The following is a 27402-nucleotide window of genomic DNA, read 5'->3' on the forward strand; positions in this document are numbered from 1 at the left end:
AACTCTTAGGCTACCCTAAACATACATCCACGTGAGATTTGGTCTGAACTGATATGGTATGCGCCATGTGGAAAGTACAATGCGTACATTTTTACAATCCCTACTAGCACGACTGCGGCAAAGCTGTGGTGCATGTACTAACAAAATACGTGTGTGGACTTATCTGTTGGGAATGAAACTTCGCATGACTCTTAGGCCAGCCTAGACATACATCCACGCAAGATTTGGTCTCCAACTTATTTGGTATGCGCCACGTGGAAAGTATAATGCGTACATTTTTACAATCCCTACTAGCACGACTACGTGTGAAAAATGGCGCACGTACTAACGAAATATGCATGTGGACTTATCTGTTGGAGATTGAAATTTGCATGACTCTTAGGCTACCGTAGACGTACATCCACGCAAGATTTGGTGCCCAACTGATTTGGCATGCGCCATGTGGAAGGACAAATGCGTACATTTTTACAATCCCTACTAGCACGACTACGTATGAAAAATGGCACACATACTAATGAAATATGCACGTGGACTTATCTGTTGGGGATGAAACTTCACACGGCTCTTAGGCTACCCTAGATGTACATCCACACAAGATTTGGTCTCCAACTGATTTGGTTTGCACCACGTGGAAGGTATAATGCATACATTTTTACAATCCCTACTAGCACGACTATGTGTGAAAAATGGCACACGTACTAACGAAATATGCATGTGGACTTATTTGTTGGAGATTAAACTTTGCACGGCTCTTAGGCTACTATAGACGTACATCCACACAAGATTTGGTGCCCAACTGATTTGGTATGCGCCACGTGGAAGGACAAATGCGTACATTTTTACAATCCCTACTAGCATGACTACGTATGAAAAAATGGCACACATACTAATGAAATATGTACGTGGACTTATCTGCTGGGGATGAGACTTCACACGGCTCTTAGACTACCCTAGACGTACATCCACGCAAGATTTTTTCTCCAGCTGATTTGGTTTGCACCACATGGAAGGTGTAATGCATACATTTTTACAATCCCTACTAGCACGACTATGTGTGAAAAATGGCACACGTACTAACGAAATATGCATGTGGACTTATCTGTTGGAGATTAAAATTTGCACGGCTCTTAGGATGCCATAGACTTACATCCACACAAGATTTGGTGCCCAACTGATTTGGTATGCACCACGTGGAAGGACAAATGCGTACATTTTTACAATCCCTACTAGCACGACTACGTATGAAAAATGGCACACATACTAATGAAATATGCACGTGGACTTATCTGTTGGGGATGAAACTTCACACGGCTCTTAGGCTACCCTAGACGTACATCCACGCAAGATTTGGTCTCCAACTGATTTGGTTTGCGCCACGTGGAAGGTGTAATGCGTACATTTTTAAAATCCCTACTAGCACGACTATGTGTGAAAAATGGCGCACATACTAACGAAATATGCATGTGGACTTATCTGTTGGAGATTAAACTTTGCACGGCTCTTAGGCTGCCGTAGACGTACATCCATGCAAGATTTGGTGCCCAACTGATTTGGTATGCGCCACGTGGAAGGACAAATGCGTGACCTCTGACTAGCATGGTGCAAGCACTCTATATCATTTGGTGTCATCCTCCCTATCCAACTCACTAACTTGTCATCACTCATGCGAGAAACACGAGACCTCTGACTCGAGTGAGAGTCAGAGGAGTCCGACCTCCTGTGAGACATGATACCTGCAAGTAAAAGACATACACATGCATATACACATGAAAACAATGATTGAAAAATGAGACACTTGCCAAATACATAAACTGTCGATTATTTCCGTGTTTATCATATACACAGTTTAGGATTTAGGTCCCAGCTTATCAAGTTACAATGTCAAAAAATGAGGGGTAGGAGGAACTGTAGTGATAGGGTGGAATACATTATCGATTAGGAGTGGTAGGGTTTAGATACATTGCCTGAAAAGAGTGGCTGGGTATAATACACTAGCCAAAAAATGGGGGTGGGACATGATACAATGGCAAGGGGGATACAATGCCAAAAAAGAGAAAGAGGATAGGGATACAATGCCAGAAAAGGCAAGAGGATATAAATACACTACCAAAAAGGAGAAGAAGAGAGAAAGAGGTCTCTCCTCAACGACACTCTCTCCGAGTAGCATGTGGGGCACGCTCTCCAAACAAGACAATGGAGGGGTCTCCATATGATGAGGTATGAGTGGTCGGGGGTATTAGGCGACCACCAACCTACTCTGCATCCCAGGGGTAATGCATGTGGGCAAAAAGACACTGCACAAGCTTGTCTGTGGCACATGAAAGTGCTGCTACAAGCAATAGGACCCCAACTACCAAGTACAAAAAGAAGTGGGCCTCCATCTTGCTTGCACAACAAGATGATGGTTAGATGATGCGAAATGGATATAAATAGGCATATAGGGAAGGGAGGCAAGGGAGTAGGCATATGCCCAAGAAAGGGGATAGGCGTATGCATATTATATATATGCATTTGTATAAATAGGGTCGGTATGCAAGGAGATAGGGATATGCATATGTATATATAGGCATATAATGCATAAGAGGGAGGACATAGGCATATGCATATGCATAGGATAGGGAGGGCATAGGCATAAGGGTAGGGGAGGGCATATGCATATGCATATATGCATATATAGGCAAGGGGTTTGGCATATAGAAGGGGAAAGAGGATAAGGTTTAGGCATATATATATATATAGGCATATAGGCATATAGGGGATAGGTAACTATAGGCATATATACATACATATATATATAGACATACATACATGTGTATATGCAAATGCATATATAGGGGATGCATATGCATATATATGCATGTATACGGGGGATCATATGCATATATAGGCATATGGGGATAGGCATATGCATACGGATAGGGGAGGGATATGCAAGTGGAAGAGGATATACATATGGATGTATAGGGGAATGCATATGCCTATATAGGCATATGCGTATATCCCCTCTCCTATCCATATGCATATATAGAGGAGGGATATGCATATATAGGAGAGGGGATATATGCATATGGGGGAGGCAAGGGGATATACATAAGGGGGAGGACATAGGCATATGCATATGCATATATGCATATATAGGCAAGGGGTTTGGCATATAGAAGGGGAAAAACGATAGGGTTTAGGCATATATACATACATACATATATATATATATATATATATATATATATAGGCATATAGGCATATAGGTGATAGGCAACTATGGGCATATATACATACATATATATAGGCATATATATATGTGTATATGCAAATGCATATATAGGGGATGCATATGCATATATAGGCATATGGGGATAGGCATATGCATACGGATAGGGGAGGGACATGCAAGTGGAAGAGGATATACATATGCATGTATAGGGGAATGCATGTGCATATATATGCATATGGAGGGGGAGGGGAAAGGCATATCGGGAGGGAAAGTCATATGGGTAGGGAAGGGGAAATGCATGTGGATAGGGGAGGGGAAATGCATATGGGTTTAGGGTGGAGGCATATGCATATGGGAATAGATAGGAGGAGGGGAATGGCATATGCATATATCCCCTCCCCTATCCATATGCATATGCCCCTCTATATATGCATGTGGATAGGGGGAAATGCATATGGATAGGGAAGGGGAAATGCATATGGGAATGGATATGCATATGCCCCTCTATATATGCATGTGGATAGGGGCAAATGCATATGGATAGGGGAGGGGAAATGCATGTGTGGATAGGGAGGCAAAGGCACATGGGAAGGGGAAATGCATATGGAAGGGGAGGGGAAAGGCATATGGGGAGGGGAGGGGAAATGCATATGGGAAGGGGAAAGGCTTATGGGGAGGGAAGGGGCTTCGCATATGGATAGGGGGGGAAATGCATATGGGTTCACGGTGAAGGCATATGCATATGGGAATGGATAGCAGGAGGGGAAAGGCATATGGGATAGGCATATGCATATATCTCCTCCCCGATCCATATGCATATGCCCCTCTATATATGCATGTATGCATGCATATGCATATATATCCCCTCTCCTATGCATATGGGAAGGGGGAATGCATATGGACAGGGGAGGGGAAATGCATATGGGGATAGGGAGGGGAAAGGCATATGGGGAGCGAAACGCATATGGGTATGGGAAGGGAAAGGCATATGGGGATAGGCATATGCATATATCCCCTCTATATATGCATATGCATATGCCCCTCTATATATGCATGTATGCATGCATATGCATATATCCCCTCTCCTATGCATATATAGGCATATGGGAAGGAGGAGGGAAAGGCATATGGGGAGGGGAAGGGAAAGGCATATAGGGATAGGCATATGGAAATGCATATGGGGGGGGAAATGCATATGGATATGGGGAGGGGAACTACTACTACCCAGCTCTAATTTAAAGAGAACAACTTCAAAACACAAAATAGGAGGGGATAGGCATACCTGGTTGTGTGAAGAGTGAAGAGTTTACACCCAAACCTGCAAAACATACAACACAAATCAAGAAATAAGTTAGACTCATGTACATTGCATAAATTCAAGGGAAAGTGTTAGAAGCTTACCTTTACTTGTAGGTTGGTGGTTTAGGGTTGCCTGAGTCCTACAAGACAAGACAGGGAACTTACATTATTGTTACATGTTAGCTTTGGAGAAGGAGAACAAAGACAAGAGATAAAGACAAAAGAGAAGAGGAGCAACAAGCATTCCAAAAGAAGAACAAGGTAAGCCTAACCCTTAAGCTTGCATAACAAGAAAACATAGAGAAGAAGGAGTGAGGAAAGAAAGAGAGTGAGAGCACTTTGCCTTTGTTCTTTTGCAAGGAAAGAGAAAGACGTAGGAGGGGGAGGTAGGAAGGGGAGGTAGGAGGGGGTGAGTCATCATCAGCTTGTGAGCAAGGAAGAAAGTAGGAGACGCGATGTGCATTTTGGTAGAAATTGCCTCTGTTATGTTTTTTTTATGTTGACAGTGTCAATATGGGCGTCGGTATAAGCGTCGGTATTTGCGTCGGTGCATACTGATGCCCATACCAACTCTTTGTTTTAAAAAAAAAATCCAAACCTGTGCATTTTGTTGGATTTCTACTGCTTATTCATGGTTACTTGTAGATGGCTAGTAATAGGTCTTCCCCTTCAGAAAACCCTCAGCTTGGGACCCACGAATGGTTAGACGAGATGATTTTATGCCATTGCAGTTGTTGGAAGCGTCAAATTCGTTGTCAGTGCTGCATTGTGGAATGTCATGTGTGAGATTATGGCGTGTTTCAGTGGGATGGTGGAAGCAATGCTCGCAATTTGCCATTAGTGAGTTGTATAAGCAATTTGCTTAACATATGTTCTTGTCATTCTTAATCTTCTTTATTACCTTATTTATTTCCTTGGGTGTACAATGATGAGGACAACATTGGTCTGAGGGATCCACAACTCGCACCGCATTTGAGCATGCAGTCAAATAGATTCATAGCAACGAAGAGACAGTGGAGAGACGCAACTAGATAGGAGGTAGCAGGCGAGTCATCATATCCCCACTCTGATATGGATGTGGATGAGGATGATAATGTTGTTGACATGGTAGATGAGGGAATGGATGACATGATGGATGCTTTATTTACACACACCCACATAGGAGCACATGTCATGTCGAAGCTAGAGAGAGTTTTGAGAGACTTGCACACCTGCCCATTGTGGGAGAGTGCTTCCATGTTGAAACTTTGAGCATGCCTGCAGATCTTGAATCTCCAGGCCACATACGGATGGTCGGACACCAGTGCCCCAACTTTGATGAGGTACATGTACATCCAAAGGCGATGCTTCTTTTAGAGTCATATTCGTGAATGGCACCAACATGAATGGCATATATTACTTTGCAGGTTGCTCCAGAAGATGTTGCCTAAACTGAACACCATGCCTTTGTGTCAAAGATGAGGCAAAGAAGATGCTATTGAGAGTAAGTATGGATTATGATAGTATTCATGCTTGCTCGAATGATTACATTCTTTTTTGCCATGAGCACGTAGAGAAAGCATCTCTCCCAGAATGTGGAGCATTGGGCTACATGCAAGATTTACAAGGAGACACAGTGCCCATGAAAGTTTTGAGACACTTTCTGATCATTATGAGGATACAACATATGTTCAGGTGTAAGTCCATAGCAGAGTTGTTGATGTGGCATGCTACTCTTTCCTCTACAGATGATACTCTGAGGGTTCCATCAGATTGTGCTGCATGGAAGCACATCGATAGCACATGGCCAGACTTTGCTAGGGAGCCAAGAAACTTGCATCTTAGACTTGCCATGGATGGGGTTAATCCGTTTGGCTTACGTTCCACCTCTTGGTCCACATGGCCCGTGGTTTTGGTCAACTACAACATCCCTCCTTGGCTTACAATCAAGAAAGGGCATCTTATACTTGCTCTACTTGTACCAAGGAAGTACAAGGCAAAGAATATGGATGTGTACATGGCACCAGTGATAGAGGAGCTCTAGACACTGTGGTTGGGCATCAAGGTTTTTGATATTTCTTGGTCTTCGCATGTTAGGGACGAAGCCATCATTAGGGCCATCTTGATGTGGACAATGCATGACTTCCCAGGATACGGAGAGTGCTCAAGTGCATGCCGAATGTCTCAATGCTTCATGCATCACTTGGTTTTTTAACATAGAGTTGTAGCATGTTTTATGCAACATTTGTTTGTCTTCAGTAGTTGTGATATGGATGTATCAATGGTTCCATGCATGTAGGTCTACAAACGAGTAGCTATCATGCTTGTCCTATTTGTGGCCCCCGCTTGGAGGCTCACCACTCTACGTCTTTGAAGAAAATGGTTTATGAGGTGCATACCAGGTACCTACCCTCCAACCATGCTTTACGCGAGGGGATCATTGGACCTAAACCCCTCATTTTGAAGGCGAGTGACTGGTTTGATGCTTGGAATGCCGGAAATGGGGAGGAGCCTCCACGTGGCATGAAGAGACTCTCATTTTTCACGACCTTCCTTATTGGGCTGCCCTTCAAATAAATCATTTTTTGGATCCCATGCACATCTTCAAGAATGTGGGTGCTGCTATTTGGATGCATTTGGTCGGTGGTAGGGACACATTGGGAGCACGTGAAGATTTGCAAGCCCAAGATAGGATGCGAGAGTTGTGGCCAGTAAGGCACAGTGCACGTGTTGTCCTCCCCAAAGCTCCTTGGGTTTTTTCCAAGAGAGAGGAGGCGATAGTGAAGGACATTGCATCTTTCCGCACACGAACGGGACACATGCATTGCTTGAGAGGGGCATTTACAAGGATAATAATGTTGAGATATCAAGCTCCACTCATGATATGCCAAGGTGATCGTTGTGCATTTATGTCATCGACTTGTTAGCTACAGATGCGGTTGGTACACCGCCCATGAATAATAGCTAGATGATAGCTATCCTTATGTACTCTAGTTTGTGGTTCAGTTAGTATGCCACCTTAGTTAGTTGAGTTTGGTTTGAGACTCACATATAGGTTCTTCTATTTCTTTGTACTAGTGTTTTTTTGGCTTTCACAACTAAAAAGAGGAAAATTGTTTTCAGCCTCCACCTTTGTGTGTATTCCCCCATTGTGTATGTGAGAAAGCTGCAAGTGAGACTCCTTCCTTCTCTCCCACTATCTTCACATGGTATCAGAGCCTGGTTCATGGTAAGGAGCTCAAGAAAGCAAACTAAGTTCACGGTGTGCTGGTAAGAGGACCAGTGTTGCTTTCCTTTTTCAAGTTTGGGAGCAAATCTCTGCAGATAGCACAGCCGAAAAGTGCAAGAAAGCATTGTCTCAGATTGAGACACCCTTCACGGTGTGGCGAGAGGGCTTTATTTTTGTGATTCGAGGCCATTTCGGGGCCCATTTTGGAGGTGGAAGTTCTCCGTAAGCACTGAGAAAAAGGCCCTATTTTTGCTGTGCGACCACTGCTCTGTAGGTCGGTGAAAAGTTGCCATAGAAATTGCATCATATGCCTATGCACAGAGATATTGGGAGTTACAAAATCATCCTTATTGCCTGTTCATGCAAAATCGTCACTAGGAAGTGATTGTGTGGTCAAATACCACTTTCATTAGTTTTGCAAATTTGCCCTTGTGAGGCAGAAGCTGTGTTTTTTGCAGTGACCGAATATTTTGCAGTGTTCTGTAATGGCGTTTGATTCTCTTTCACAGATTGTCACTGAAAAGCTTGACAAGAACAACTTCCAAGCATGGAAGTTTAGAATGACGAATTTCGTTATGGGAAAAGGCTATTGGGAGTTCATTACAGGAAATGAAGAAGAACCAGTTCTTCCTAATCTTCCCAATCAACAGGAAATGCAGGCATTTAAAGGATGGCATGAGAGAGCCATAAAAGTTATGTACTGGCTGTCTTTCAGTATTTTAGATTCTATGATTGTGCATATTCAGGATGCAAGTACGCCAGAGGAGGCATGGGATACTTTGGCAAAAATGTATAGCACAAATACGCAAGCCAGGAAAATGCAGCTCATGCAAGAGTTGCATAATGTGCAAAGAGAAAATATGAGCATCAATGACTACCACATGAAGGTGAAGAAAATTGCAGATGCACTTGCTTCCATTGGGTCACCAGTGGAATATGATGATTTAGTTTCTGTGACCTTGAATGGTCTACAAAAGGATTATGCACAGTTCCGAACATCCATTGCTATCCATGAAAAATTTCCTGATTTTTTTGAGTTGTTTGCTCTTCTAATTTTTGAAGAGCAGAGAAATGGTGGTGCATCTTCTTCAGGAGGAACTTCAAAAGAAACTGTCTTCTACTCAAATGCTAGAAGAGGTAGAGGCAGAGGTAGAGTAGGCCGATCTGGAGGCCATGATAGAAATTAGAATATGCAGCAAACTCAAGAAAACTAGTCCTATGGAGGAGGACATGGTAACTCTAGAGGCAGTGGGAGCCAAAGAGGTCATGGTGGATGGCAGAGAGGCCAAAATGCAAACAGCAATGTTGAATGCTACTACTGTGGTAAAATGGGTCATATGGCTAAAGACTGCTATAAAAAGCAGAATGACATCATGAATGGAAAATTGCAGCAAGGGAATTATGGATCTTCTAGTAGACAGGGTGATGACAGAAATGAACATCTGTTTATGGTGCAGCACATGACCAATTTAGTGACAAGTGCAGAAGAAAGCAATGATGTGTGGTATGTAGACTCAGGTGCGTCAAACCACATGACAGGTCATGCGGAATGGATGCAGGATGCAAGAAAAATGGGAAGACCAGGATTTGTGGAGACTGGTGATGATACTGCACATCCTATTGTGCAGATTGGTAAAATTCCTTTGTCTATGTAGGATGGGAAAAAGAAATACCTGTCTGATGTATTTCATGTCGCGAATATCACCAAGAACCTGGTTTCTGTTGGTCAAATGGTTGAGCAGGGCTTGCATTTCAGACTTAATCCTCATGGATGCTTTGTTGAGGATATGAAAAATAGCGGTCGCTTGATAGCAAAAGGAAAGAAGAAGGGTAGGATGTTTACATTGGATGCGGACATGCCTGAATTGAGTGCAGCAATGTTTGCACATGGGACCGGTGTAGTTGCAGATATTGATATCTAGCATAAACGCATTGGTCATGTTAATGTACAGCGACTTAAATCAATGCAGACCCAAAATATTGTTGCAGGATTGCCTAAATTCAAGGTTGCAGAAATGCATAATTTATGTGAAGCCTATCAATTTGGAAAACAGGCAAGGAAACCATTTCCTAGACATGTTCAAGAGAGTAATAAGCCATTGGAATTAATCCACTCTGATGTGTGGACTACTAAAGCTATATCTATTGGAGGCTATCATTATTTTGTCACTTTCATTGATGACTACAGCAAAAAAGTTTGGGTGTATTTTATGAAAAAGAAAAGTGAAGTGTTTGGGCATTTCAAAGCTTTTAAAGCTATGGTTGAAAAAGAAACAGGCTTGCAAATAAATGCCTAAGGTCAGATGGAAGGGGAGAGTACCTCTCAAATGAGTTTGCAAGGTTCTTGCAGGAGCATGGCATAAAGCAGCAATATTCATGCAATCATACCCCACAGCAAAATGGACTTGTAGAAAGGAAAAATAGGCATATTGGAGACCTATCTCAAGCCATGCTAAATGAAAAAGACTACCAGATTATTATTGGGCTGAAGCAGTTGCTACAGCAGTTTACATAATGAACAGGACTCCCACTACAGCAATACATGGCATGATGCCAGAAGAGATGTATACTGGTAGAAAACTAGATATTTCTCATTTGAAATTTTTGGTTGCATTGCCTATGTTCATGTGCCAGATGAGTTGAGGTCCAAGTTGGATCCAAAAGATGAGAAGTGCATCTTTATTGGTTATTCTCTATAGCAGAAAGGGTATAGATGCTATAACCCTTCTACTCATAAGTTTACAGTGAGCAGAGATGTTTTTGATGAGATGAGCAGCTGGTATAAACTAGTAAATGTGATTGATGATGTAGATGCACAAAATGGTAATGCTGCATAGAATTCACAACAGCAATCACAAAATATTAGTGGACCTGCAGTGTCCTCTAGCAGTGGTTCACATACTTCGCCATGGATAGACAAATTGAGATCAGGAGAATCTCCTCAAAACAATGCAGATAGTGGTATGCAGGTATCATGAAAAGGAAAAGAGAAGGTAGATCAGCCCATGTTTGATGTGAATGCAGGTCACTCTTATGTGGATGGTGAATCCAGTGGCTCAGAATAGAGCATTGATGATGAGTTGGGTATTCCTTCTGTTGTTACACCTAGAGTAAGGAAGACCAGGGATGTTTTGAGAGCACCTGGAAGTGAGCCTATTTTGTGCAGGTCTACCAGAGCTAGGTATCCTATGGATAGGCTGAAATATGATGGATTTATAGCCATTCACTATGCCTATATGGTCAAAGTGATACAAGAACCAGAACCCACTTCTTTTGAGCAAGCCATGGGAAAAGAAAAATGGGAGAAAGCCATGGATGAAGAAATGGATGCCTTGGAAGCAAATGCGACATGGGAATTGGTGCCTTTGTCTAAAGACAAGAATGCAATTGGCTGTAAGTGGGTTTATAAGGTGAAGCACAATGTAGATGGTTCTCTGAACAGATACAAGGCAAGATTAGTTGTCAAGGGGTATGCACAGACATATGGCATTGATTATGAAAAAACAATCAGTCTGGTTGCAAGGATGGCAACCGTAAGAGCAGTCATTGCTACGGCTGCATCAAAGGGATGGCCTTTACATCAGATGGATGTAAAGAATGCCTTCTTGCATGGTGATTTGCAAGAAGAGGTATTTATGGAGCAACCACCAGGTTATGTTCATGCTATTCATCATGAGTTTGTTTGCAGGTTGAAGAAAGCCTTGTATGGCTTGAAGCAAGCACCTAGAGCATGGTATGACAAGATAGGACAGTATCTTGTCATTATTGGCTTTCAGATTTCCAAGGCAGATTTCTCACTTTATGTGAGAAAAACAGAGAAAGGTATTATGCTGCTTGTCATTTATGTTGATGATTTGATCATCATAGGTGATAGTGATGAAGATATCCTTCATGTAAAAATGTTATTGAAGCAGAAGTTTGAGATGAAGGATTTGGGAGAGCTGCGTTATTTCTTGGGCATTGAGGTGATTAGATCACCAAGTGGGATACGGCTCTTACAGAGGCAGTATGGATTGGACATGCTGTCCAAATATGGGATGACAGGTTGTAAGCCTATTTCAGTTCCTTTGGAGTAGAATGTGAAGCTGAGTGCAAATGCAGGTGAGCTTTTGGAAGACCCTACTATGTATAGGCACATAGTAGGAAGTTTGATTTATATGACTATTACCAGGCCAGATTTGAGCTATGCTATTGGATTGGTAAGTCAGTTTATGTCGGCTCCAAGGAAACCACATTTGGATGCGGCTAGATGCATACTCAGGTATGTGAAGTCCACATTGCAGTATGGACTATTTTATGAGACTGGGGTTCAGATATAGTTGCATGGATACACTGATGCTGATTGGGTTGGTAGTATTTCTGATAGACGATCTACCAGTGGATACCTGTTCTCTTTAGGAGTGCTGCAGTAACTTGGAGCAGCAAGAAACAGCCTACAGTTGCCTTGTCAAGCACAGGCTGAGTACAGGGGTGCAGCAATGACTGCATGTGAGGTAGCTTGGTTGCATAAGCTACTTTATGATATGCATCAGTTTAGAGATGGGCCAGTTGTCATTTATTGTGACAACATGAGCAATATACACTTGGCAAATAACCCAGTCTATCATGCTAGAACAAAGCACATTGAGGTGCATTATCACTATGTGTGGGAGAAGTTTTTACTAGGTCTTATTGATCTAGTTTATGTCAGCACAGAGGATCAGGTAGCTGACATATTCACGAAGGTATTGGGCGCAGAGAAGCTACGCAAGTTCAGAGACCTGCTTGGTGTGCACGAATTGGGATTGAGCTCGAGGGGGAGTGTTGAGATATCGAGCTCCACTCGTGATATGCCAGGGTGACCATTGTGCATTTATGTCATCGACTTGTTAGCTGCAGATGCGGTTGGTACACTGCCCATGAATAATAGCTGGATGGCAGCTATCCTTATGTACTCTAGTTCGTGGCTCAGTTAGTATGCCACCTTAGTTAGCTGAGTTTGGTTTGAGACCCACATATAAGGTTCTTCTATTTCTTTGTACTAGAGTTCTTTTGGCTTTCACAACTAAGAAGAGGAAAACTATTTTCAGCCTCCACATTTGTGTGTATTCCCCCATTGTGTATGTGAGAAAGCTGCAAGTGAGACTCCTTCCTTCTCTCCCACTATCTTTACAAATAAACTCAGTGGTCTCAAATCCCATGATTGGCACAAGATGTTGCAAGTGTGGTTTGTTTTATTTTTTATATTTGTTTCATTTTAGCTTGAATGAGGAGAGGAAGACATGCATACACATTTACGGTCTTTTTTGTTGGATAGTTCATCCTCCCTATTATGGTGAAGGGGTGCCTGTGAGACAATGTTAGGCATGCTATTTATAAGATCAGTGGCATTCACTACTACACACGGATCCTATTGCGATGTTTACGTACCGACGTTTAGCACCCGCATGGCGTTAATCATCAGTATGAAAAGCGGGTTCCAAAAAGCGTCGCTATATAGCGACGCTTGCTAAAAGTCGCTATATAGCGATGCTTAAGTGTCGCTATATAAAGGCCTTAAAAGTTAGTTTTTTCCAATGATAAATTGTTTTAAATTTTCATACATATTTGATCTCATAGAGAATAAAAATATGAGAGCATGTACATCAAGCCTTTGAAGCTCATATATTCATGTCCAAGTTTGAGATGAAAAAAATCAATTAAGAGCATTTACATCCACTGTTTCATCTTGAGCCAAGTCTAAGGCACCAAACAAGTCTATCTCCAACTCTATACCAAGTTGATCTCCTATATCATCATCGTACTCTAGCATCATACGTTCACCTTAAAGTATTTGATCATCTTCTTCAATAAAGTGTGGTGATTCTTGATGATCGTTGTCTTCTTCCTCAATATCGTGATCTCCATCTTCCTCCCATGTGATGTCATTATGCGCATCTTCCTCTTGGCTCATATGATGATCTACATCTTCTTCACTTGATTCATCAATTGGATCCGGCATTGGTAGTGGCATCTCCATATCCACATCTCTATCTTCAAAAATTTGCTTACTTCATGGTGCAACTTGGATCACGTACCACCATCTTAGATCAGAACGATCTGGATGAAAAACCACCTATATTGAAGATGGGTGCCAAATGTCGTCAATTATATATATGAAATTATGCTCAAGTACATGTATCAATGGATCTTTAAAAACGAAAGCTTCGATTAATTAAATCATTAGCCTGCTCACAGTGATCGGGAAGAACAAAAGTATCACTTTCATCGGTCCAATGTTTGGTGGAGTCTATTGCAAAGAAACCACTACTATCTTTTCTCAGAGGAACTATCCTAACCCAGGTTTACTAGCCTAACCATGGTTAACTAACTTAACCCAAGTTAACTAACCTAACTTTTTGCAAGGGACACACCTTATGTTCCTTACCATGCTGAATGTGACCGAGAGGTTGAGCCATATAGATAGGCTTGTCTTCTTCCAATACAAGATTTAAGAATGTCATTTTGACATCCATTTGGTGCAGGAGGGTCATGTTGAGCAGTAAGGCCACCATCACATGCAGGGTTTGCATCTTCACCATGGGAGCATATGTTTCGGTCTAATCTACACCCTGGATCTGTGTGAACCCACGAGCTACCAGCCACAGTTTGTATCTGTCCATGGTGCCATCAACTTTGAATTTTCTTTTCAGTAGCCACTTGCAAGTGATTACTGGATGATTTGGAGGCATATCTACTTATCACCACGACTGATTGTCGCTTAAAGATTAGAGTTATCTTTTAATAGCTTGCTACCATTGAGCACATTTAGGTTTGGAGAGTGCCTCTTAGTACAATATGTGATCGTTAAGGGAGTGCACATCTTCTTTTGATTCCTCCATGGCTGTGTTTGGGCCACTGTTATCAGATATGGCAAGATGGTTGAGAAGAAGAATGCAGGGGTGGCATGTCGAGGTGGTAGTTTGCCCTTTGTAGAGCATTGAGAGTATCAAAAAAGGGGTTAATGCATTGTCTGAATAAAGGGTGGAGCCACCCAGAGAAGAAGCATCAGAAGAGTTTGGATCAGTGTCTATATGAGATATGGGCAAGTGAATCTCTAGATTATCGGGTGTGAAGTGCAACTTCCTTGACTAGGGCAAGCATGGGGCATCACTATGGAAGTAGCCGCTGGTTATATTTTGTAGATAACATGCGGGTGAGAGAGCCTCACTCCACTAACTTGTTGGTAATATGGTAGCATAGAGTATGGCCCTAGAGGACTCCACAAGTGTCTGACTTTTAAGCTCAACAACTGGGTTTTGATCAAGGGTGTGAGGCAGTGTAAATTTTTGCTAAATACCATATTGATGGCAATAACCTCAAAATGCATGAGATCTAACCCATACAAGGTCCCATTATTGATCCACCTGCAATAATGCATGTGCAGCATTTACAAGGGAAGAGGCCATGGAGTCACAAAACAACCAATGTGCATTGTCCCATTGTCAAAAGGAAGATGAAGCATAGACCCATCATCAAGGCTTTGAGAAAGATTCAAAAATACCAATAGAGTACGGAGATGTTGATTAGACATGCACCATTTCATAGGATAGAGAGAGAGATTGCATAGAAACACAAAAGCGATGTACGCTTCACCATGGAAGCTTTGGTAGCACTACAAGAAGTTGCAGAGGCAATGCTTTTTAATGTTTTTGAAGATGCAAACTTATGTGCAATCCACGCAAAGCACATAACAATAATGCCAAGGATATGCAACTTGCAACGTGTCTATGTCATGATTGAAATTAATGTTAGTCATTAGTGCTACAATTTTGAAAGTTTGGTGCTATCTTGCCTAGTTATAATGTAATTTTGTAAGTACTACTTTTATTATTAGTGGTTTGACTTTATTTTGAATATACTTTTTTGAACTTTATGCAACAATAGTCCCTTTTCAATGTGCTTGATTTTAACATATTCTTGCATTGAAGATTGATGTGACATCTATGGTAAAAGTTATGCCACAATCACTTGAGATTCATTATTGCACCGCTTAAAAACAAATCTTACAAACGTTATAGACATGGATTTTTTCTTGAAGAGTGACGTTAAGACTCAAGAAACAACCTTATTGACATTATAAAGCATCAATGAACATGTCTTGCAATAGTGGAACTAGCACAGAGAATAAGCGCTAGTATATATTGCATTGAAACTTTTGTACATCTACTTAGGGATGCCACAAATGCGCAAGGTAAGTAAAATATCCTTGGGCATTATAGTAACCCTCTTGGCATGGATAGCACAGAGGTTCGCATCCTCGATAATTGCCACAACATGCGTCTCAGAAGCCTCTTGCATAGTCTCATTAATGCCACCAAGATCTATCGCATGTCAAAATGCTGATAGAATTCTTTCACTACATGATGGAATGGTGCCCGATTGATCATGTTCTCTGTTGATTGTTGATATTTCCTTATCTCCTTCAATGCCTTGGTGCCTAGCTTAGTCTTCCTCTTGCATTTGGGTGGGCAAATTTGAAGTGCTCCTACCCCAAAGGCCTCTTGTCACTCTTGAACTTTTTGTGCCTTTCAAGCATCGCTGTCTTACTCTCTTCCTCCTCGAGACTAAACACGGATGCACCCCTTCAACAATAGGAACAAAAAGCGGACTGATTTCTCAAAAATCCAGAATTGGCATCTCAATAATTGTTGACTTTCGAGCTGTCAACTTCACTTTACTCCAAATGTCCTCCACCTCCTCCCGTGGAAGTGGCCCAATAGGGAAAATGTAGATGGGTGGAGGAAGATTTTGTTGTTCTTCCATTTCCTCCTAGGTCAGGGGACCAATTTCAGGAGGAGGGCAAGGGGGAGAAGGAGCACGATCATCCACCATATCAGAGTCAAAGACATAGTCCTTATACTTGCATTTGTGAGAAGGCTGGGGATGCTTCAACCTTGTGGTTTGCTTGGTCCTAGCCATAAGCATAACGAAGTCACCAAATGACCCTAAGCCCTTATATAGCAAGACCCTCAACCCTAGTCTAGCCCCTAAATCTCACCCATGCCTCTTGTGGTTAGCGTCAACCGATGCCTCCCATGCTTTTTATTGGCCCATGTGCTTAGATTTGATGGTTTCTTGCTCGACTTCGAATCATTACATGCGCGGCAAAATTGATGTCATTTGAAAAAAAAATGTGAAATCATTTTCTCAATATAATGAATTGATGGTTGGAATGGCAAGGGGCGTGCATGCTAGGAGGCCCAAAAATCAAATCTCTTTCCAAGTAGAAATTTTCATTTGAAGGAATTAAAATTTCTCAAACACGTATGTAAGGGGGGCCATGCACATGCCAAGAATGGAATTGGGGGGGGATCCTAGAGGCCTCCTGACATGCCATAGTGGCATGGGGCCATTTTGGCCTCTTGCCTCCCCTGCCCCCCTCTGCCATTCTTTGCATGTGCAATGGCCCCCAACAATGGAAAATTTTAAAAAAATCACTTTGGAACCAAAAAAATTTCTCGTCTAAAAAATTTCATACATGTCTTTGCAAATTTTCAAACCCTTTGCCATATTACTTCTTGTCTGCATGTGAGATGACATATATGCATGTAGTATCCATTGGGAGAGATTGATTGATTGATTTACATATGCAATGCTAAGGATTAACCAACATCCCACTTGAAACTCTTATTGAATTATTGATATTTATAAATGAAAATTTAAAATTTATTTCTTGAGCTTAAACTCTTAAGATCATACCTTGAGACCTAGCAGCTTGTCTCTCAAAATTAGGAGTGAATTCGTAAGTAAAGAAGAAAACTTTGGTATTTAGAGATTTGTGTATGCAATGCTAAGGATTAACTAGCATCCCACTTGAAAATTTTATTGAATTATTGGGATTTATAAATGAAAATGGAAATTTTATTTTCTTGAGCTTAAAGTCTTAAGATCCCACCTTGACATGAGGGCCTTTTTCTTAGAATTAGGAGTGAATATTTAAGTAAAGAAGAAAATGTTGGTATTTCTGAGGGAATCCTTGAGTGATTCTCAATGCAAGTTCTCATGATTAATTGGTTGTCTTGAACATGTGCAATCAGACAGCATTGGAACCTTGTGCAGCACAGGATTGAAAGTGGAGAGCCTAGGTGTGCCTTTGGGATTGTTGGTGGTTATGGTCTTCGTCCTGTGCCTTGTCCAATTACAACACAAGCAGAAGGCCAGGCGTAGCAAGGAACAGGAACACCAATGCCAACTGGAACTGTGAGGACTCACCGAGAATCTTTAGCAATTCAGCTACCATGCCTTGTTCGCAACTACCAAGAATTTCACCGCAATGCTTGGCAAGGGGGGGTTTGGGACGATGTATAAGGGGTGGCTACCCAATGGTGATGCCATTGCAGTAAAGCTCTTGCATGAGATCAGCAGCGGGAGTGACGAGCAATTCTTGGCTAAGATAGGCACAATGGGAAGCTGCACCACGTGAATGTAGTGTGGCTAGCGGGCTTTTGTTTCGAGGATTGCAAGAGGGCACTGGAGTATGAGTTTCTACCCAACGACTCACTGGAGAAGTATTTGTTCAAGGAGGATAAGAAATAGTTTTTGTATGATGACGAACATGACAAGCATTTATCATATGAGAAGTTGATCTTGAGCTGGGAACAGCGCTACGAGATTGCCAAGGAGATCATCAGAGGGCATGCCTATCTACGCGAAGGCTGTAGGCACCATATCATTCACTGCGACCTCAAGCCTCATAAAATTTTGTTGGATGCCGCATTCTGTGCTAAGATTTCTGACTTTGGATTGGCAAAGCCTATGCTATGTGATCGCAGTCGACTCATCACTCACATAAGAGGTACCCCTGGTTACATCGCACCTGAGTTCTGGATAGTTGATCTTGGCCCTCTCACCACCAAATGTGATGTATACAGCTTTGACATGCTCGTACTAGAGCTTGTGGCCGGTTGCCGCAATGTCCGCACCGACATCGACGATGCTACAACCCAGTATCTTCCCTCGTGGGTGTTCCAACAAGCCCGCACTGGGAATGTTAACATCATTGTCGACAGTAGCATTGCCATCAATGGTGAGAACCTCCATCAGGTTCATCTCTAAACCCTAAACCCCAAACCCTAAATTTCTATTGTGCATGCATGCCGTTGTGTTCACCAAAAGGAGTGTCAAGTGTTGATTATTTATTTGAGAGTCACAAAGAAAAGGTTTTTTACTTCAAAGTATGTTAAGTCTTTCGGAACACTAGTGCCCATTGTGTGTATGTGCACTGCTTCTTTAGCTCATCAATATTTTATCCTTCAAGTATTCACACGATAAGTAAATGGGTCATTTCTTAAATCTCATAATTGAAGTTTGCATTGCAAGTTTAGAGCAAAGATACAACTAAAAGGTTTTAAAACTCAAATGTTCATTCAACTTGTGAGCCATCTTGTCTACACATAGGAACAACTCCAGCATGGCTCTGGCCATTTATATTGGCTAATAATTGGAGCACATTCGGCTGTGTGTGTCTTGTCTGATTAAAACAATTAAAAAGGTCCTAAAATTGTATTTTGTTGAAGTTTGAATCTTAAGATCAAGCCTTTCATATCTTTAGTGCCCATGTGTATGTCTGTGCATGCTTCTTTAGTGCTCGTGTGTATGTCTCTGCATGGTTCTTTAGCTCACCAATTTTTTATCATTCTCTTAGTATTTAAGTGGGGTCATTTCTTAAACACTACAAGTGAGCTCTCTCTCTCTCTCTCATGCTATTCCATGTCTCTTCATAGGTGCATACTTTTGTCATTGTGGCCCTGTGGTGCATTCAAGAAGAGCCTTCCCTTAGGCCTAGCATGAGTCACATTGTGCAATACCTTGAAGGCTCTCAGCTCAAGTCCCCAATGATCCCCCTCCACCTTTCAAGCATTCCCCCTTCTACTCTCGATATAGCGATGGGCCTTATGGAGATATCTCCATCCCTAGCAGTACTAACAAATTTTTTTATGATTTAGACAAGTCAAATGTCAATCCATTGTGTGGGCATTGAATTAGTTTTACAACCATCTAATACAATACACATTTTTCTTGCTATTTTGTTCAAATTTTTTCCACGTCATTCTTTGTCCTCATTATTTGTCATATTTTCAAGGAATAATTATGACATTGGAGGGAAAATAGGATTAACCAATATATGGAAGAGTGGGTATGATTGTATCAATTATTCTATATTTTCTAGACAAGTACACACCCGTATAGATTTATACCAACTAGGGCTTATATAAGTCCTCACAAGTCATTTTTTGCCATCATAAGTGACTATCACAGGATAATGGGCTTATACCAAATAAGGCTTATATACTTGTCCTCATAAACTTTTTTTGGCCATTATTAGTGACTATCATTTCAAGGGGTAATTTTAAGATCAAAGGGGCTGGAAGGGGAAAGGTGATGACTAAGAGAGAAGTGAGGGAAAGATTGCACATAAATTTTTTTTGCATATAAGTATACAATATTAAAACATCCATATGTCACTAGACTTATACCAAATAAGGCTTATATACTTGTCCTCATAACTTTTTGTTGCCTTTTGCAACCAATATAGCGGCATTGATTGTCCATATCCTCAACAAAACATCCATCAAGACTAGATTTAACTTTCAAACCCTACTCAACCATGTGGCCAATAGAAACTAGGTTCTTGGTAATATTAGGAACATGAAATACATTTTCCATCAAGATTAGATCTAACTTGCAAACCCTACTCAACCATGTGCCCAACAAAAACTAGGTTCTTGGTGATATTAGGAACATGAAGTACATTTTGTAAGAAAACAATACAAGCGATGGGCATGCCCAAGTGATGACCCCTCAGTCGAAGGGGCTAGAGGGGATGGCTGGACAGTACGTCGAGTTGTCATTGAGGGAGAGGGATTTGCTAAGGTCCTTTGGGATAGCAGAGAGAAGAATGTTGCTACCTTTGCATTGGTCATCTGTGCGACAAACTCATCAGGACTCCCGACGACAAAGCCATGGGCTGCTAGCAAAGGAGTTCCCCGAGGGGTAGTCATAGTGCTAGGTCTGAGAGGAGTCGGTGGGCCAGGGGTAGTCATAGGGGTAGGCCCCTGAGGTGTCACCTAAGTGGAATCAAAGTCATCTAGAGAGTAGAGATCATGATGTCTCCTCCTATGAGGGTTTTTGTACTCGTCGGACGTGCGACGTGATCCCATGTTAATTTGGGGGGATTGGACAAACGTAGACACAAACACAAAGACAAAAAACAAAAAATAAAAAATAAGAGTGGGTAAGAAGTGGATAGACAATTAATTATTTAAATTACTAACAACCAAGATGGCCCATGATGCCCAAATTTAGGTTGAGTGATTGAAGGTGGCTCAAGAAAAGCGCTGCATTTTTTACTAATTGAAGGTGAATAATTATTTGGAGAGTGTAGTAAATTTCTAGCCAATGACTGTTTAGAGAGTTAGTAAATTATTAGCCATTGAGCCGGCCCATGATGCTCAAATTTAGGTTGGTTGATGGAAGGTGGCTGTCCCATGGTGCTCATTTCTTGAATTTGGTTGGAGTTGGAGAGTTGATTATTTAAAGAGTGAATGACAAGGTTAGGAGATGAGACTGAATCATTGTGTTTAGTGCATGCATAAAGTCAAGACCATATCAATTTTGATTAAATAAAGAGCCCATGATTGAACGCTTGCATCAATTTCAAAATGTTCCAATACACTAATGAATCAGTTTTGAATTTTAAATGGTAGGATTTTAAGTGGAGGCTCTCTTGGTGCCATTGCCACCACACTAGTGAATCGTGTGACCAAGATCAAATTTTGGTGAATTGCATCTTATTAGTTGGAGTCTCATTGGAGTGTCATAAATTACAATTGACTGATTGAAGGTGGTGGCTTGTGATTATTTGTACAGAGCCATTGGGCTTCCATGCTAGTACACTTGTATACATTTGTCCAAGCCATTGAAATAAAAGGAGTACTGATAATACCTAGTTCAAACTCTAGATTTTGACAACTATGGGTGAAAATATATAGCATTGGGCTTTAGAAAAGTCCTCTAAGTGTATCACTTGATATTACATTATGGGGCATGGTTGGGTGTAAGTACTAGTGTAAGTTAGTCAAAAGGTGAATGGGATTGGTGATTGAAAGGTGAGCTCTGAAGGTCACAAGAAGCACTTTGGCCTTGGTCCTTCTAAAGCATTTGTTAATGTAGTTTTAGTGGTGTCCTTCCATTTCTACCCTTATTGCTCAAGTGGATGTTGAGGTAGGTTCTTGTGGGGCTACCTTGGCCTTGGTCCTTTCGAAGCATTTGCTAATGTAGTTTTAGTGGTGTCCTTGCATGTCTTCCCTTGTTGCTCAAGTGGATGGTGAGGTAGGCTCCTGTGGGGCTACCATGTAGGTTTCTTTCAACAAGAGTCTTGCAAGCTACATCATATTAGAGATATTGAGAAAACTAGCCTTTATGATAATGATGTTTCTAGTAACAAACTATGGTGCATGCCATAAAAATGCCCTCAAAGTGCTCACACATTTTGTATTCATAAGCACTTGTATCTTATTCTCATTAAATGTTTTTCATACTGTAGAATTGAAATTCTTTGGCAAGCTCCATATTGTGGTACCTCTACAGAATGACATTCTTGACCTTGTAGAAACCTCTTACCACTTTGTCATCATAACTTTTGGCATTGTTCAATCATTTGACCTGCCATGGGGATATAGCTTTACCAAGGGGAGTAGGTTCTTGTGTGGCTACCTCCTTAGTCTCTTCACTTGGACTCGTTGGTGATATTCTATCAGCAGTCTTTGGGGATGCAACATTTGGCATCTTCACACTTCGGACATGCTACCTCCTTAGTCTCTTCACTTGAGCTCATTGGTGCCATTATATTAGTCTTTGGAGCTAAAACATTTGACATCTTCACACTTGGGGTGGGCTTGATCACTTGGTAGCTACAACATTTGTCTTGTTGAACCATGTTGAGAATTTCTTCACTGCACCAGCTACCTTTACCTTGTGCTTTTGTGCCAGATCTTGGGCTTTATTTAGTTGTGTTTTTATAGATGCAATCACTTTTGATTCTTACTGCAAAGGTTCTTATGTTTCTAGCCATGATGGGATAGGTTCTTGTGTATCTTCAAGCATGATCATTGTGACTCTTGCAGCAAGTCCTCGAGGCATTAAAGTGAATGAGATTTCATTTGTTGATGCCACATGCTGTAACCACCTTATTGAATCTTGTGGTTCAACTGGGATTGTAGGAAGGATGACATCCTCCTCATAGATCACATTGAAATGCATTGGTATGACGGGATTCCATGTTGGTGTCATGGTGGTAGATACATGAGTTCCATATTCGCGCCCCAAGTAGGTCCTTATGTGTCTACTTGTGGTAAAAAGGTTGGCACAATTAAGCATGCAGCTGTCATATTCTACAACCTTTCCATGACTTGTGCCCAAGTGGGTTCTTATGGTTACATGTGACATAACCTTCCTTGGTACAACCATCTAGTGGTAAAGCAAAGTGGGTTCTTATGTATCCACCTTGATCATTGAGTCCTCAAAAATGTTGATGGGTGACTTTTGGAGCAAGTCTTTCTTTTTGTCCAAGGGGTTAGGTTCTTGTCTGGCAATCCCTTGGACCTCTTTGATATGACTTGCACTATTGGTCTTTTATCTAAGGAGGCAAGTTCTTATGGTGTTTCCCCTTGGATCTCTTCTTGGTGACAAGCTAGCATAGTCTTTTTGCCCAAGGGGATAGGTTCTTGTGGGGCTATCCCTTGGACCTCTTTCAGTGCTCATATAAACCCAGTGACCTCAGGACCACTTGTCATCATAGAAACTACCACAAGGGTGATGACACCACCCTCTGAAACTGATCTATGGTCTCAAAATTTGCACGCCACTGAAGGAACTAACTTTCGGTTCGATTCGGGAGGTGAACCTTCCGAACCCCAAAGAGACTATCATCAATACCCAAAGATGCAACAACCAGAGGGATTTGCCCCAGGGTTCCCACCACCACCTATTAGACCAAAACCATCGTTCCAAGGTGGACCTCAATTTCCAAGACCCCCAACCACAACAATGGCATATCAAGGGCCAACACCAAGGTTTAACCTGGTAATATTGGGTTCGACATTTACCCCAACACATCCAACGAGAAACCCACTATCTGATGGGCCAAGTACATCGTTCTTTGTGGATCTAAATATGAGACAATACATAGGGCCGAGTCCACCTCAACAACAATATAGACCCCAACAGCCACCATTTCCATATCCAAGTCAAACACAAATGCCATACCCACAACCACCTCCTATTCATTAGATGGTTTTTTTTTATGAAGCATTGAGAGCATTAGTGCAAGCTATAGGAAGGGGGGTGCCAGTGCAAGCTGCAGTACTCATAGCTAGAGACAATCATGGGTCTAGAAATAGATCCATAGCCATTGCCAAATTGACCACGAAATTCCAAGGTGAAGGTGATCCCATCACCTTGCTGAGAGTTCATGCTCAACATCATGTGATCATGTGTGCATAGCACCATCACGTGATCATATGTGCATAGCACTAACCTTATAGAGTGCTATAAAGGAAAGGGTTAGATCCCCTAACCCTAACCCTAAAAGGGTTTGTATATATTCTATTTTTTCAACTAATTCTAGTGTATAGTTAGTCATTTGTGGTGTGCTCTCTAGCTGTGCCCTCTCTCCTCATCTCCACTCTTCTCCTTTCCCCTCTTCATATTTTGTCATGGTATCAGAGCTCCCTTGTCTTCCGCTGAGACATTGAGATTCTTGAGAGTGTGAGAGAGATTGAGAGATTGAGAGGTTTCTATCTTTCATTCCGTTGATGAAAGATTTCCGTTCATGTGAAGAAAATTTCTATCCGCAGTTTCGATTTGATTTGAGAGCTTCTTGAGGTGTGAGAGAAAGTATCTTCTTCTTCAATCTTTGAGTGTCTTCTTTGGAGAGATTCAGTGAAAGAGAGGGAGGTTTCGGATTTTAAATCTGCGAGAAAGAGAGCTCTATACTTTCTCTTAGTACTAGTGAGCCTTTGAAGGAGAGAGAGATCGCCATAGTTTTTAAACCTGCAAGCAAGGAGCTCCATAGCCTACCGAAGGCTCCTCCAACTGCCAACGAAGGAGCTCCAAGCTCACAACGTCTCATGCTCAGAACCGGCTCATAGGCCGCTCATCGACGATAGAGAGTCCAAAGCCTTTGCTCCAACAAGACCTACGCAAAGGTCGCCTCCATCTGCGCACACACACGGGCGAAAGCATCGACGAAAGCATCGACGACCCTCGAAAGCATCAACGGTCGCCTCCCGTAACAACAACGGGCGACCTACATCGACAACCAAACGGTCGCTCCACGCAACCTCTCCACAAGCAGCTCCTCTGTAGCAGCAACTAAGTCAAGCAACATCCGGCTCTGCTCGCAACCTACGGGTGAGCTCCAGCCAACGAGCTAGGCTCCTATGACAGCCCACAGCAAGGCGGCTCAACAGATCGCCATTGGCCTATGGTACCTATGCCCAGCCCACCGGCGGCTCACTAAGACAACCCTGCTGTCGTCTTCACGAACAACAGCCTCAACGGCCCTCCGGACTCAAAGCTCGAGACTAGCAGTGCCAGCGAACTTGCCAGCCCAGATGACCGTTCCTCCAGCAGCTCTCGTGAGCTCCTAGCCGCCACCAAAACAAGCCGCGACTCCCGATGGATCTCATTCACAAGCACCGACCGGCGGCTCCTATTCATTGACCATCATCGGAGAAGACGACGGAATCTTGAGATTCCTTCGGCATCTCAGACATTCCGATAACGCTTTCGATCTCCCTCCTTGCGACACGTGGCAAATAGCCTTATCCACTTGCCACATCATCAGGCACCGGATGTGCCACGTGTAGCTATCTTATCCTCTACCATGTGGCACCCTTATCCACACTACCACATCATCACCGACTGCCATGTTATCAGTGACACATCATCAACCACGTCACTTGCCACATCATCAGTGACATGTCATCAGCCACATCACTTGCCACATCATCAGGGACATGTCATTAGCCACATCACCTGCCACATCATCAGTGACACATCATTAGCCATGTCACCTACCATGTCATCAGTGACACATCATCTCTGCCACATCACCTACCACGTCATCAGTGACACGTCACCTCTGCCACATCAGCAATGCCACCTCAGCACTGTCCCCTGCAGGCACAGGCACACTGTTCACACATTGCATGTGCACACTCCTGCCACCTCAGCACAGAGCTTCACTGGCACACCTCCTGCTAAGCATAGTGCCACATCATCACTGCATGTGACTCACAGTGACACATCATCATTGAGCACCATTTGCACTCCTTTTGCCCCTCCACCTAGATCAAGTCGTATCTCTTGATCCAGGAAGAATTTGAGGGTGCTCCAAAAAGGAAAGTCACTCGTTTTTTCATGCTCTACGTGCTCGTCACATTAGGCACATACTTCGGCGCAAGTTACACTCACATTTGAGCCTCGCCGACAAAACCACTTCCTTCATGCACATTTGCCTCTACATCGACGTATCTGACCCAGCACTTAAAAAGAACAAAAAGAAAAGGAACTATTTGCTGCTCTTTCATCGATCGACGGTTGGTTTAGATCTAGATCAGAGTAGACCAGATCGCCATAGAGGGGATGCTTTGAATTCCCCAAGTTGCCAATCTAAGCCATGCCCGAAATTCCCGACTAGTACCTACTCGGAGTCAGTCCATATGCTCACATCTGATTTCACATCATTACATTACCTGAAACCTTACGTTCATCAGTTCAGTGAACAGCCTTCAGAGTACAGAGGCATTGCAGATTGGTTCAGTGGGCAGATAGCACTTGATTTCACACACACATGCCACCATTGTAAAGCCTATTTGGCTATCTCACGGCATCGTGCACATCATTTTTTCAGCCTTGTAAAGCCTCTTGCCTATTCCCGGCATCATTGCCACAAGCCTTGTAACACAGATCAGATCTTATATACTGCAGTTCTATCTTCACCGACGGTACAGAGATTTCACTTGGCATCTTCAGTGTATTTGCAGTTGATTCATACAGAGTTTTCGAGGACACTTTTTGAGTACATTGTTTGCACCATGTCGACTAGCAACCTCAATCTGGAGGCATCTGCTAAGTTAGACAACTCCAATTATGGTACATGGAAATACCGAATGGAGACCATTCTTGTGCTTCAGGACAAATGGGAGTATGTCGATGGATCTATACCTAGACCATTGGCCGATCTAGCCACCAGTAGCTCTACTCCATCTGTTGTCACAGCACCAGCAACGGGATCTACATCGGGATCTACATCTACACAAACAGTTTCCGCACCAGTAGGATAGCTCAACACAGTTAAGACATCAAAAGAAGCATGGGATATGTTCGCAGCTCTCTACGAGTCCAAGAACACATCCAGGATTCTCACCCTGAGAAACCAGATCAACCAGAGTTTCCGCAACAGTAGTGAAACCGGTCATGCTTATGTACTCCGCATCAAAGACTACAACAATCAACTTGCAGCAGCAGGAGAGACTATGAATCCCATAGAAATGGTTCAAGTAATCCTAAATGGACTAGGAGAAGGATATGAGAATCTAGTTCAGAGTATTGCCATCCAACGGCAAATTCCAACACTGGAAGAACTTCAGTCAGT

The 27402-nt window shown here is 42.3% G+C and overlaps 2 pseudogenes; both read left to right on the top strand.

The window, feature by feature from the left end:
* Nucleotides 1-5761: 5761 nt before the first annotated feature.
* Nucleotides 5762-17812, top strand: LOC147905102 (uncharacterized; annotated as a pseudogene).
* A 41-nt stretch (nt 17813-17853) lies between these two features.
* LOC147905103 (rust resistance kinase Lr10-like) lies at nt 17854-19738 on the top strand (annotated as a pseudogene).
* Nucleotides 19739-27402: the final 7664 nt, after the last annotated feature.

This window comes from Dipteris shenzhenensis, chromosome 2 (genome assembly GCF_047967505.1).
Source record: "Dipteris shenzhenensis isolate YYH24624 ecotype China chromosome 2, Dip_SZ_1.0, whole genome shotgun sequence".
Taxonomy (NCBI): Eukaryota; Viridiplantae; Streptophyta; class Polypodiopsida; order Gleicheniales; family Dipteridaceae; genus Dipteris; species Dipteris shenzhenensis.